General features: G+C 52.3%; 1 long non-coding RNA gene across 1 annotated transcript in view; it reads left to right on the top strand.

Annotated features, from left to right (window-relative positions):
• Positions 1-918: 918 nt before the first annotated feature.
• The window catches only part of LOC139079178 (uncharacterized), a 53,364-nt gene continuing 43,147 nt past the window's right edge, over positions 919-11,135 (top strand). Inside the window, exon 1 of the long non-coding RNA XR_011532547.1 lies at positions 919-1,150. This is a non-coding gene — a long non-coding RNA (uncharacterized lncRNA). The remainder of the gene's footprint in view (positions 1,151-11,135) is intronic.

Here is an 11,135-nt window from a genome sequence, read left to right as displayed (position 1 = left end):
GTTTGAGTTATTTGAGTTCAATTCCTGCTATTCCTATAAACAGAACTTATGACAAGGACTTCAACTGTTAGTAACGTTTATCGACTACTTACTTTGTGCCAGCCCCTGTTCAAAGATCTTTACGTAAATTCACTCCTTTATCCTCACAACCCTGTAAGGTGGACACTGCTATGAACCCATTTTACATATGAGCAAATCAAGCCAGTAGTTGCACACGTTGGACAAATGACACATTCTCTGGGTCCCAGTTTTCACATCTACAATATAGAGAATTGAGCTAATGAAATAACTCCATGTGAACGTGGCCAACACATAGTTGGGATGCAAGAAATATTTGTTGAGTCTTAGTCTGACATGAGTAATGAAGTGAAAAGGCCAGTGTTTTCCGACTCCAAACTCTTTCGTTCCTCTGCCACCCCATCCTCCATCCCATGGGTCTAGCACGTAGTAGGTAAGCATTAAAAGTCTGTGGAGTGGTTGGTGAAGCCTTTGTGAATTCCAGGGTCTGCCTTGGACTGGCTGATTCCCTGCACTGCACTCTGCCCATAGGGAGGATGGGGTGTGTTTTCTTGAGCTGGGAAGATCCCCCCTGTGGAATGGCTTCCCTGACTCATAGGGGAGATCACAAAGGGGCGAGTTTGTGGGAAGCCTCAGGGGAGGGATGGCGGGATCCCCTGACAAGGTCATGCTTCCCTTTATGTTGGTGCCAGCCCATGGGCAGGGTGGATCCTGACTCCCTGGGTGGTATGTGCAAGACTGTGTTGGCTTGTCTGAGAGCCAAGTGCAGATGGGGAGCGCGTGTCCCTCCCACTGCTGGATGTACATGTGGCAGCCTGGGTTTGGCTTCCTGTGAATGAATCAATCTTCCTGCCCATTCTCTCCTAGAGGCGGGTTATCTGGTCCTTCAGAGACAAAATCACTCAATTAAGGAAACTCGCGCTCTGCCACGTCAGGCTGGGAAGTTCTGACTGCGGGTGTGGACGGTGGGGATCCTGCATCGGGCTCTTTGCAGAGAGATCTTTTCTCCAGCTCTCACTCCCTGCCTAGGATTGTTGCAGGACTGGTGACAGGACCCTTAGGATAACAACATCTGGCCTTGCATGGGCCCTGGAGGTAGGAAAGCGGAGGGATGAAGCTAGCGCTGTGAAAGGTAAGACTCTGAGGGAGAAAGAGGGTGGAAAAAAAGGATGCAATCAGGCAGAGGGAGCAAGCCAATGGATTTCCCAGCATTCCGTCCCTCCTGTGGCACCCAGTGGCATGGTGGTGCAGTGGGAGGTGCATGACCTCTGATGTCACACCCACCTGGGGCTTGCTGTGATACCTGGGATTCGCAGAGTCCCGTCTGCAGAGCTGCCCAGGGAGGGGCCCTGTTACACGTGGAGCAGGGAGGTGGGCAGAGTTACTTTTAGAGTCAGCTTGCTGGCTGAGATGACACCTGGCGTCATCCAGCCAGGCTCTCAGTCCCTCTCCCCAGTGAGCCTGGGGAGGGACGTATTCTAGGCCACCTCGGGGTGGGAGTTGTTCTCGGGAAAGCCCAGCTCACCCTGACCTGTCCGACCTGCCAGACTGCCCCCCAGCCTTTCTTGGAAGCTCTCAGCTGGAGTCTGTTTGCACAGCTGGAGTGCGAGTAGAGGATGGACTGGGAGGGGCCGCCCTCTGGGTCCTGGGGCTCTGGTCAAATATCCTTAGGCCAAATGGGGGTAGCCCAGGATGACGGAAAGGGCCTGCAGATCCACCAGGGGAGCATGGAGCCCTGGGGCTGCTACTTTCCTGCTGCCTGACCTCTATCAAGTCAGGGGGCCCCTGGGAGCCTCCATTTCCTTATCTGTAAAGCGGAGAATGAAGTACACGGCAGTCTCTTGGGAGAACTAAACCTGATCATGAGGAGCCAACCTAATGCCTGACACATAGTGGGGCTAAAAATGTTAGCTCCCTTCTGTTTCTTCTCTTTCTATCCCTTTTCTCCTATTTTTCGTTCTGCAGAGTCATCTTCAATTATTTCCATATACCTCCACTGAATGCCATTGGCAGCGGGCACTGTGGGTGTCACGGTGAATGAGGCAGGCCCTAGCCCTTGGACAACTTCCAGGCTCATGGCAAAGACAGACGGACAGGGCAGTGCTGCACAGCAAGTGGGAACAGGCCCGGCTTCTCAGAAAAGGTGTTGCCTGGGCTGATTCTGAGGTCTCCTCAGCTAACCTTCCTGAGTGGTCAGATGCCCACCTGCTGCCTGAGTAGTTCGCAGCTCCCATTTGTCCTTTAAGTACTGCCTCCTCCATGAAGCTATCCAGCCTTCCACTTGATCTCCCAAAGAGATCTCCCATTTTACTGTCCGATCCTTGGAGCGATGCTGTGAGATGGGTAATATTATCATGCCGGTTAACAGATAAGACACTGGAACTTAAAGAAGCTAGTGAACAATGGCAAGATGTCATCTGAATTCAGCTCTGTCTGAGTCCAGATTGAACTCTTTCTATAAGGCTTACTTACCCCTTCCTTAGGCCTTCCTTCTACACTGGCCTCCCTCAGCCTCTCTCAGAGCAATTATCACCTGTCTTTTAGTTATTTGTTAACTGAGCTGTGGTCCCCAACAGTCTAGAAACCCCTCAGGAGCTGACCGATCTCATACCTGTCTGTGACGGAGCGGTGCAGGTCGGGTGCAGAGCAGGCACCAGTGGACGCAGGTTAAGACGGAGCCAGTTCAGAGACTGGAGCAGTCACCCTCCTCCCTAGAGTCCACCTTGGCAGCATGACCCCACTCTGTTGGTCCAGGTCCTTCCTCCCCTCCTTTCTTCCTGGTTCTGGGCACTCTGGGGCCAACAGGATGTGACAGGGCAGGGTGTGTGGTGGTCATGCAAGTCCAGCCAAGCAGGCCAACACAGGAGTTGAGGGCATGAGCTCTTGACTGACACTGAGGTGAAGATGAAGGCCAAGGGAGGGAGGCACGCTGACAAGAAGTCGCACCCCATAAACCCAGGAAAACCCAGTAAGGCTTTGCAAGGAGCTTAGGGAATCTAAGGGGGGGACAATGGGCTAAGGAATCAGCCCAAAAAAGCAGGCGGCAGATCTGGCCAACTCCTCAGACATATGTCCGTCTGTTGTTGATGTCTGAGTGGCTGCTTCTCTTCCCCGTCAGAGCCCAGCTATGCTTGGCCCATTTGCTTGGGTCCCAGCAGGCCTGGAGGCCAAGGGATCCTGGGAAGGAGTTCACCCGGGAGAGTGACTGACAGGTTGTCAGGCAGGCCAACTTTTGGATGGGAACTTGGTCCACAGGCAGACCAGACAGCAGCTGAGATCCCGGGGGGAATTGGCCCTGGTGATAGATGCTCTAAGACCTTCCTGTCTGCCTCTGCTCCGTCTCCTCTGCCCACCCCCTAACTCCCATCCTGCCTTCTTGTCCTCTCCTTGGTCACTGGCCAGCGGTGCTGGGGTAGAAGAGCTGGCAGATTCATCAGGCGGGGGATGCAGGGAGGCTGGAGCCATCAGTTCATGAATCAGTTCAGATCTGGTGCTCCTGTCAGTTGGAGACAACGCAGCAGCATCTGGAGTATGTGCCCCAGGGGCACTGTGCTACAGAGGGGAGAAGGGGGACTCTGCAACCAGACAGACCTGGCCTCAAATCCTGGCGCCACCACTCACCAGCTCTGTGACCTTGGGCCAGCCACTTGACTTCTCCAGGCCTCAACATCCTCCTCTGTAAAATGGTGATAATAGACCCTGCCTTGCCTAACTCCCAGGTTGCTGAGAGGATCAAATGAGAGAAAGGGTTCTAAATTGCTGCCAAAGCACGTTACCGTTACTGCCCACCACACAGCAGGCCAGCGGCAGACTCCATCTCAGATTCAGCTCTCCTGCCTCCCAGACTCTCATTCTTCCTCTGTCCTGGCCCCTCTTATTGACCAGCCTAGGTTTTAGCCTGCTCTAGAGGCAGAGGGATAGACTTGGTGACCTCGGGCTGAGCCTCTCTGGGTCTGCCTGATTTGGTTCCAGGGATTGAGAGCACGTAAGAGTTGGGCCATTGCTGTGTTTGACTGATTGAATGACTGATAGTGAATGTGGGTGATGAAATTGTGCCTGCCCGTGAATCCCTGAACTCACCCCTGGAGACTCAGTGTGAACGGGGTGATGGGGACAAGGCAGAAGGAAGCTCCAGCGCTTGAGGAACCTGCAGACTCTTTGGGGCAGTGAGACACCCTTTTAAGAGCTACCAGCCGAAAATACAGGGCAGAGCATCCAAGATACCAAGTCTGTTGATAATAGTGCCCCGGGGCCCAATGCACATTGCCAGCATTCAAGAAATACTTGCCAAATGAAGGAAAGAATGGTTGACCGGGTGGCACAGACAATCTTTGTGTGTTATCCATGGGCCCCTTGGGCCTTCCATGCTCCCAGGAGATGTGGGGGACACTTGGTCAGGACCTCGGACTGCTCAGCAGTCCCACAGCTGTTTGTCATACTTCTCTGTCCCTGCTCAAGAGAGTCAACCAGGAGAGTCAACCATACTGTGTCAAACCATCAGACCCGCACACAAAACTTGGCCCTTCTCCTTTTCCTACAAAAACTCGATCGCCCTGGGAACTTTGCCATGCTTTGTCACTTTACCGAAGATTTAAGGGTGTCACGGGGGAGGGGTCACAGCTTTTCCCAACTTTATAAGTTGCCCCATAGAACACCCCACCTTCCAAACTCCAAGCTCCTGACCTGTGCCCCCTCCTCAGCCTTCTGGGAAATGTAATCCAGGGGATGCTCCCTGACCCCTTCCTGCCGCCATCCACAACTTTCCTTGCAGGAAGGAGGGCTGTCAGTCTGCCTCTCCCATCCCAGAGAATTCCAAGGAATATAGTATTATCCATTTTTTCCTTCCACATGAATCTCCCTAGGCCCTGTGAGTCCCCAGACAAGTTCCCAGGGGGTAGGAGGCGGTTCAGGCTCAGGGTGGAGAAGGCCTTCCTAACACTGAGAGCTGTCTAGATTGCCTGGAGGTGCTGAGCCCCCTGTCACAGGAGGTATGCCAGCGGAGTGAGAGTGCAGCAGGTCCTCATGTGTGCAGCGGTGAACTCTCAGGTATTTATTCAACCTGGAGGTTGGAAAGAATATGAAGCCAGGAACAGGAGACCTGGGTTTATGACCCCAACTCTCTTACTGACTCTCAGTGTGGGCCTGATCAAGCCCTCACCTGTCTCTGTGCCTCAGTTTCCCCATTTGCACAATGAGTGGCTGAGTGGGGAGCAGAGGATAGGGAGGTCAGACTCAGTGCTCTATCAGGGTCCCTGTGACTCTGAGACACTGTGATTTCCCGATAGCTCAAGAGTGGAAGGTGATTTGTTTTTTCTGCAACAGGAACTGAGTGTCAAGTTTGTGGGAAATTGAGAGTGACTGGATCTTCTTATCTCTCTGGCTCCAGGCCCAGCTGGGGCTCCGTTTGGCTGCAGTAGAGGGGAGAGGGGCACCCCAGACCCTCCTCTGGTCTGTGGAGAAAGTGGAGCGGGCCCTTCGCATCCTGCATGGAGTGGGTCCAGCCGGGCAGGGTGGCCTTCCCAGCCTGTGGAGACAGAAGATGGCAGTGGTACAGAGCAGTGTGGCCTTGGTATGGAGAGCAAGAAGGGGAGCACCCCTCCACATCTCTGTGTGGCTCAGGGTCCATGAAGACAGCTCTGCTTTTGGGATGGGGCTGTGGTATGGAGCCCATACCTGTCTGTCATCCTCTTGCAAGGCAGACTCTGTGGGGAGATGGGAAAGCATGGCTGTCTCCTGACTTTCATTGAGATTGGTCCAAATATTCCCAAATTTTCCCATCTAAGCTCTGCAAAGATCCCTTTGATTCTTAGTGAACATTTTTTGACCAACTACCACATGCCAGGTTTTGTGCTGGGCACTGAGGTATAGGCCTTCAGCTGTGGCCCCACAGTACACCCACCGCTTGCCCTGCCGTCTTCTGGGACCACGGCCAACTTGGAGCGCATCCTCATTGCCATCAAGTTGGAGGGCATGCCGCTGGGGGGCAGGATGGTCAAGTGCTTCCAGCAGAAGGGATTCTGCCTTGTGGCCTTGAAGCTGCTCAGCCTCTGAGGAAAGCCTGAAGAGCAGTGCACTGACCTGAAAGACTGCCCGTTCTTCCCGGGGTTGGAGAAACACACGAGCTCGGGGCCGGTGTGGCCACGGTCTGGGAGGGGCTGAATCTGGGGAAGACAGGGCCAGTGACGCCTGGGGAGATCAATCCAGTGGAATCTAAACCAGGCACCATTTGAGGGGACTTCCGCATCCAACTTGGCAGGAGCATCATTCACACAGCGATTCAGTAAAAAGTGCTGAAAGGGAAACCAGCCTGTGGTTTAAGCCTGAAGGGTTGGTGACCACAAGCCTTTTGCTTTTGACTGGATCTATGGATAACAGGGGGACAAAGCAGCAGTCCCTTTGACACCACTCGATGTGTCCCTGGACACAGCTCTTCATTTCACTAACTTGGAAGCAGTAGAATCAATCTTTCTTTTCTAAAACATATTTGCCAGTTAAAGTCTTTGGAAATTGGGAAAAAAAGAAAGGAAGGAAGGAAGAAATGGCCCCTGTCTTATCTAAGGAGAAAGAGACAAGCATTACAGCACAGGAGGGTACATTCCCCGACAGGAGCCCACAAAGGGCTATGGCAGCATGGTGGGGGTGAGGGGGCTGGTATCCAGATGTGGTCAGGCCAGACAAGGATACTGAAGTCTAAGTAGGAATTTGCTAGACCGAGGGAATGCAGGGAGGAAACTGGCATGTTCCAAGGAGAAGGAGCAACGCCTACAAAAGCCTATTGTAGGGGGAGAGCAAGGCTCATTCTGAGACCTGCAGTGGCTGTTCTTTGAGTGTGCATGACTGATGAAGAGCAAGGGGTAGGAAGAGTTGGGGAGAGGAGTGTGGGGCATGCAAAGAGAGAGAAGGCCAGGATCAGGCAGGGTCTGGAGCCATGTAGGGGAGGCTGGACATTATCCTAGAGGCTGTGGGAGCCAGTGAAGGGTTTTAGCTGGAATGACAAGGTTGGGTTTGTACTTAGAGAAGATGGCAGTGATGCCGTGTGGAAGATGGACTGGAGGGGGAGAGCCTGGAGACAAGCTGGGAGACTGCTCAGTGAATCAGTTGAGAGATGATGATGGATGGGCTGCGGTGGTGGAAATGGGAATGGAGAGAAGTGAGTGGATTTGTGAGATTTTGAGGAGGCGAAGTCAGCAGGACCTTGGTGTCCCATAAATTCTACATTCTGAATGGTTTTGTTTTACAAATCCACTGCATCTTTTTAGCAGTTAAATTTATGACATCCATTAAAATAGTAATAACTAGTACGGCCTTGGATGGGTTTCATTCATGTAGGTTTGGAAATGGTCTTATCCAGCTAGCACCCACCCCATACCATAACAGGCAGTCAGAACTTTGGGTCATCAGGAGCTAAATAATTCTGCCTTCTTAGTCAATATAATCATAGCTTAAAGCAGCAAAACTTGATGTTTTAGTTACCTAAAGTTAGTTGGTCAGCAAGACCTGGTCTCTCTCCCTCTGGCATCACCCTCCAAACGGTCGTTCACACTGCAGTCAGAAAGATATTTCTAAAATGAAAATCGGACCATGTCTTAAAATTCCATGGTGGTTCTGAGGTTCTTCTCTCTTCTGTCTCACACCCTCTGCCTCAGTGGACCTCGCCTTCCTCCTACCTCACAGGTAGGATACTACCTAGACAAGATTTATTCTCGAATATTCTCACAGTCAGATCTATCCTGCTCTTTGGACCCCAAATCCTACCCAATAACCCTAACCTGGATGCCACACCTCAGACTCAATGTGTCCAAAATCAAGCTCTCGGCCTTCCTTCAGACTCCCACCTCCCGACCTCTCCCTCTTCCAGTTCCTCCCAGTTTAGTACGCACTTTCACCAGCCACGTGGGAGTCATCCCCGGTAATCACCTTCCCTCTCTCCCACCCTCACGCTCAACCCATTACCAAGTCAGTCCTATCTACCTGCTTATTTCCCACTCTGCTGCCAACCCCACCCCCTGCCCCTGAATCTAGACGTCCCTGCTCTCTTGCCGGGATCCCTTCAGGAAACTTTTATCTGGAATCCCTGCCTCCATCTTGCTTTTCTCTAAGTCACTCTCTACAGCAGCCAAAGGGACTTTTTAAAATATAGGATGCATCAGGTCATTCCCCACCCCCACCTCCCTGCTTAGAATCAAGCAGCGCTTCCCACTGCTCTTAAAACATCAGCTAGGCTTACCGAGACCCAGTAGGATCTGGCCTCTGCCCACCTCTGGTGGATTTGTGGTGTATCAGGTTAGCGATGCTGGAGTTATGTTTCCCAGAATTCCCTTCACTGCATATTCCAGGTGGGCAAGAAGTGCAAGAGAGTGTTTGCGGGAGATTTGGAAGGAGGAAGTGGAAGCGCAGTCGTATTGTTTTACACTCGGAAGGGCAGCGTAGGGTCCTAGGCCCTGGTGCAGTCGCTCATGTCGGCATAGGGAAGCAACTGTCCTACGGTTCCTCCACCTGCCCTACCTTCCTGGGGCTTCTCCTGGCCGGGGAGAGTGCTTAGCCCCACGGTGAAGGGCCCCCACTTCTGCAGCCACTGGCATACGCCGAGAAGGAGCTCTGGAGGACTGAGAGCTTCAGGACTCCATCTTCACATCTTTCCCCTTCGACTAGCTGCCCTGGCGACTTCAGGCCCCAGGATCAGACGTGCAGACGACAGCCTCAGGCAGACGGTAAACCACCTCCCACAGCGCATTTCAGACCCCTGTCATAAATCCCTGTCACTCCTAGCAGTTCCGTTTCTCTGATTGGACCCTGACCAATCCCCCGCCTCTCCAGGACCATCTGGTGCCCTTCTCCCTCGAGCTCAGTGAGGCCAGCTGCCCTGGCCTTCTGTTTGTTTATTTGTCTGTTGTTTTCTTGAGCACGTGACTCTCCGTCCTGTTCCCGAGCCTCTGCGCACTGCTCCTTCCTCCTGGATGCTGCGCTTCATGCTGTCCGCCTGACCAACTCCTGTCCATCCTGCGGATCGCAGGTCTGCTACGTCTACTCATGGCACTAAATATTTCTGTTTTTGTGGACCTTTCCAGGTTTGTGGTTCTTTTGTGTGAGCATGTGTGTATACAGTGCGACCATCTGTATCATGTCTGTCTGCCCACTAGACTGTAGTGTTCATGTAGCAGGGCCATAGCCTATTGATTCATCTCATAGAGCCTGGCCTAGCGGAGTGGTCGACGCAGAGTAGTTCTTTAATGATGATTTATCCAAAAATTGAATGAAGGAAGGCAAAAATGAGCAAAGGGGAAAAGAAAGAAAGGAAAAGAGAAAGGATGGAAGAAAGAAAGAAAGAAAGAGAGAGAGAGAGAGAGAGAGAAACAAAGAAAGAAAGAAAAGGAAGGAAGGAAGGAAGAAAGAAAGAAAGAAAAAGGAAGAAAGAAAGAAAGAAAAATAGAAAAAGAAAGAAGGAAGGAAGAAAATGCAGTCTTGTTTGTTGTTCAATTTTCAGCTACAGGAAAGCCCTCCTAGGCAGGCTGGGGAGAGGCCCCTCTGTGGTCCCCATGATCACATCCCTTCTCACACTGGATTCTGAGTTTATTCTCTCCCCACAGACTGTGAACTCTAGGTGGGGCCTGCGTGCAGAGAGGGCAATGAGCATTTGGCAAAAGGATTGAACTCTTGGCAAAGTCCAAGATTCTTAGCCTGGCATTCTAGGCTTTTCCCACAAACTCCTGCTCACCCCTTAGACTCCTGTCTTCCTCTCCCCAAACTCTACACTGTTACCTGAACCAGCCACACTCCCTCTGAGCTTCTGCACATGCACTTTCCTCCACCTTGGCTGGCCACCCCGTCCTCCACCTGGCAAAGTCCAGATGCCCTTCCAGCCCAGCTCAGAGAGCAGGCCCAACAGGCCGGCCAGAGGCTGGGAGGCCGGGCAGTGAGGGCTCACTCGGTCTTTGGGGCTGGCCTATTTTTTCCAAGGGTTTTCTTCCTCAGTGACTCAAAGCTTTGCCAGAAATAACAAAGGTCACTGGACCAAAGACAAAGAAGGGAGGGCTTAGGTCAATAAAGGACATGGTTTCCCTGGGTTGTGGGGAGCACACTCCCTCCACTGCCTCTGCCCGGTGGTCCTAAAGCATGCCCTGCCTCTCCCTCCCCCAGGCTCACTGCCTTTCCCTGCACACATCCCAGAGCGAACTTGGGACCACCGGTATGTCCTGTGGTCGGGATTTCCAGTCCCTACACTGCATTCATTTGCTCACATTTACTCCTTTTGGGCTGGGCACTACGGGGACAAGATCAGCAGTCTCTGACTGTAAAGAGATGCAAACAGACAATCTCAGTGTCCTGTGACAGATGGAATCACAGGGGGCTAAAGAAGAGGGGACAAAGGAGGCTTTTCAGGGGAAGTGACATCTAAGCCTGCACCTGAAGGATTAGAGGATTTGCCCAGGCAAAGGAATGGAGAGTGTCCTGTGCAAAGAGGTGGGTGTTTCAGCCTGAGAAAACAGCAGGTAAGGCCTGGGAGCAAAAGAGAAGGAGGCATTCTGGGTGCTGGAAATGTCCAGTGTGACCTCAGTGTGGAGCGTCCGGAAGTAAGGGGAGAGAGGATGGCTGGGACCGCATCGCAGAGGGACTTAGGGAGCCAGGATAACAAATGGAGCTTTATCCAGAGGCCGGTGGAGAGCCACTGATGGGTCTTAGTCTGTCTGACTGTGCATTGGAACTAACTGGCTTTGCCTTTATCGTGCTGTGGAAAGCTGCATTGTAACGCCTCCTCTGCTGCTAGCTCACTGCATGACCTTGGGCCTGTCCTTGGACCCCAAACCCCAACTGTCCCCAGCTCCTGGCCTCTTCATCTAGAAAAACAGGCATTTGGACTAGGTGATCTTTAAGGCTCTGCTGGCTCTGAAATGTGCTGATTCTAGGATATTCTGTTCGATTAGTTAGTGAATCGATTAAGCAACATTTACTGAGCACAGATTTTGTGCCAGGCATTTTGTAAGAAGACAAAGACCCCCACTCTGCAGGAGCTCACAGTGTGCTGGGGAGGCCAATACACAAATCTACACCCACAACACAAAGCAGAAGGAGCTCAGAGCTGTGGGAGCACAGTGGAGGGAGTGACTCACTCTCCCTCG

Source organism: Equus przewalskii, chromosome 2 (genome assembly GCF_037783145.1).
Source record: "Equus przewalskii isolate Varuska chromosome 2, EquPr2, whole genome shotgun sequence".
Classification (NCBI taxonomy): domain Eukaryota; kingdom Metazoa; phylum Chordata; class Mammalia; order Perissodactyla; family Equidae; genus Equus; species Equus przewalskii.
Note: the sequence above shows the minus strand (reverse complement) of the source record. Positions and strands in the feature narration are given on the sequence as shown.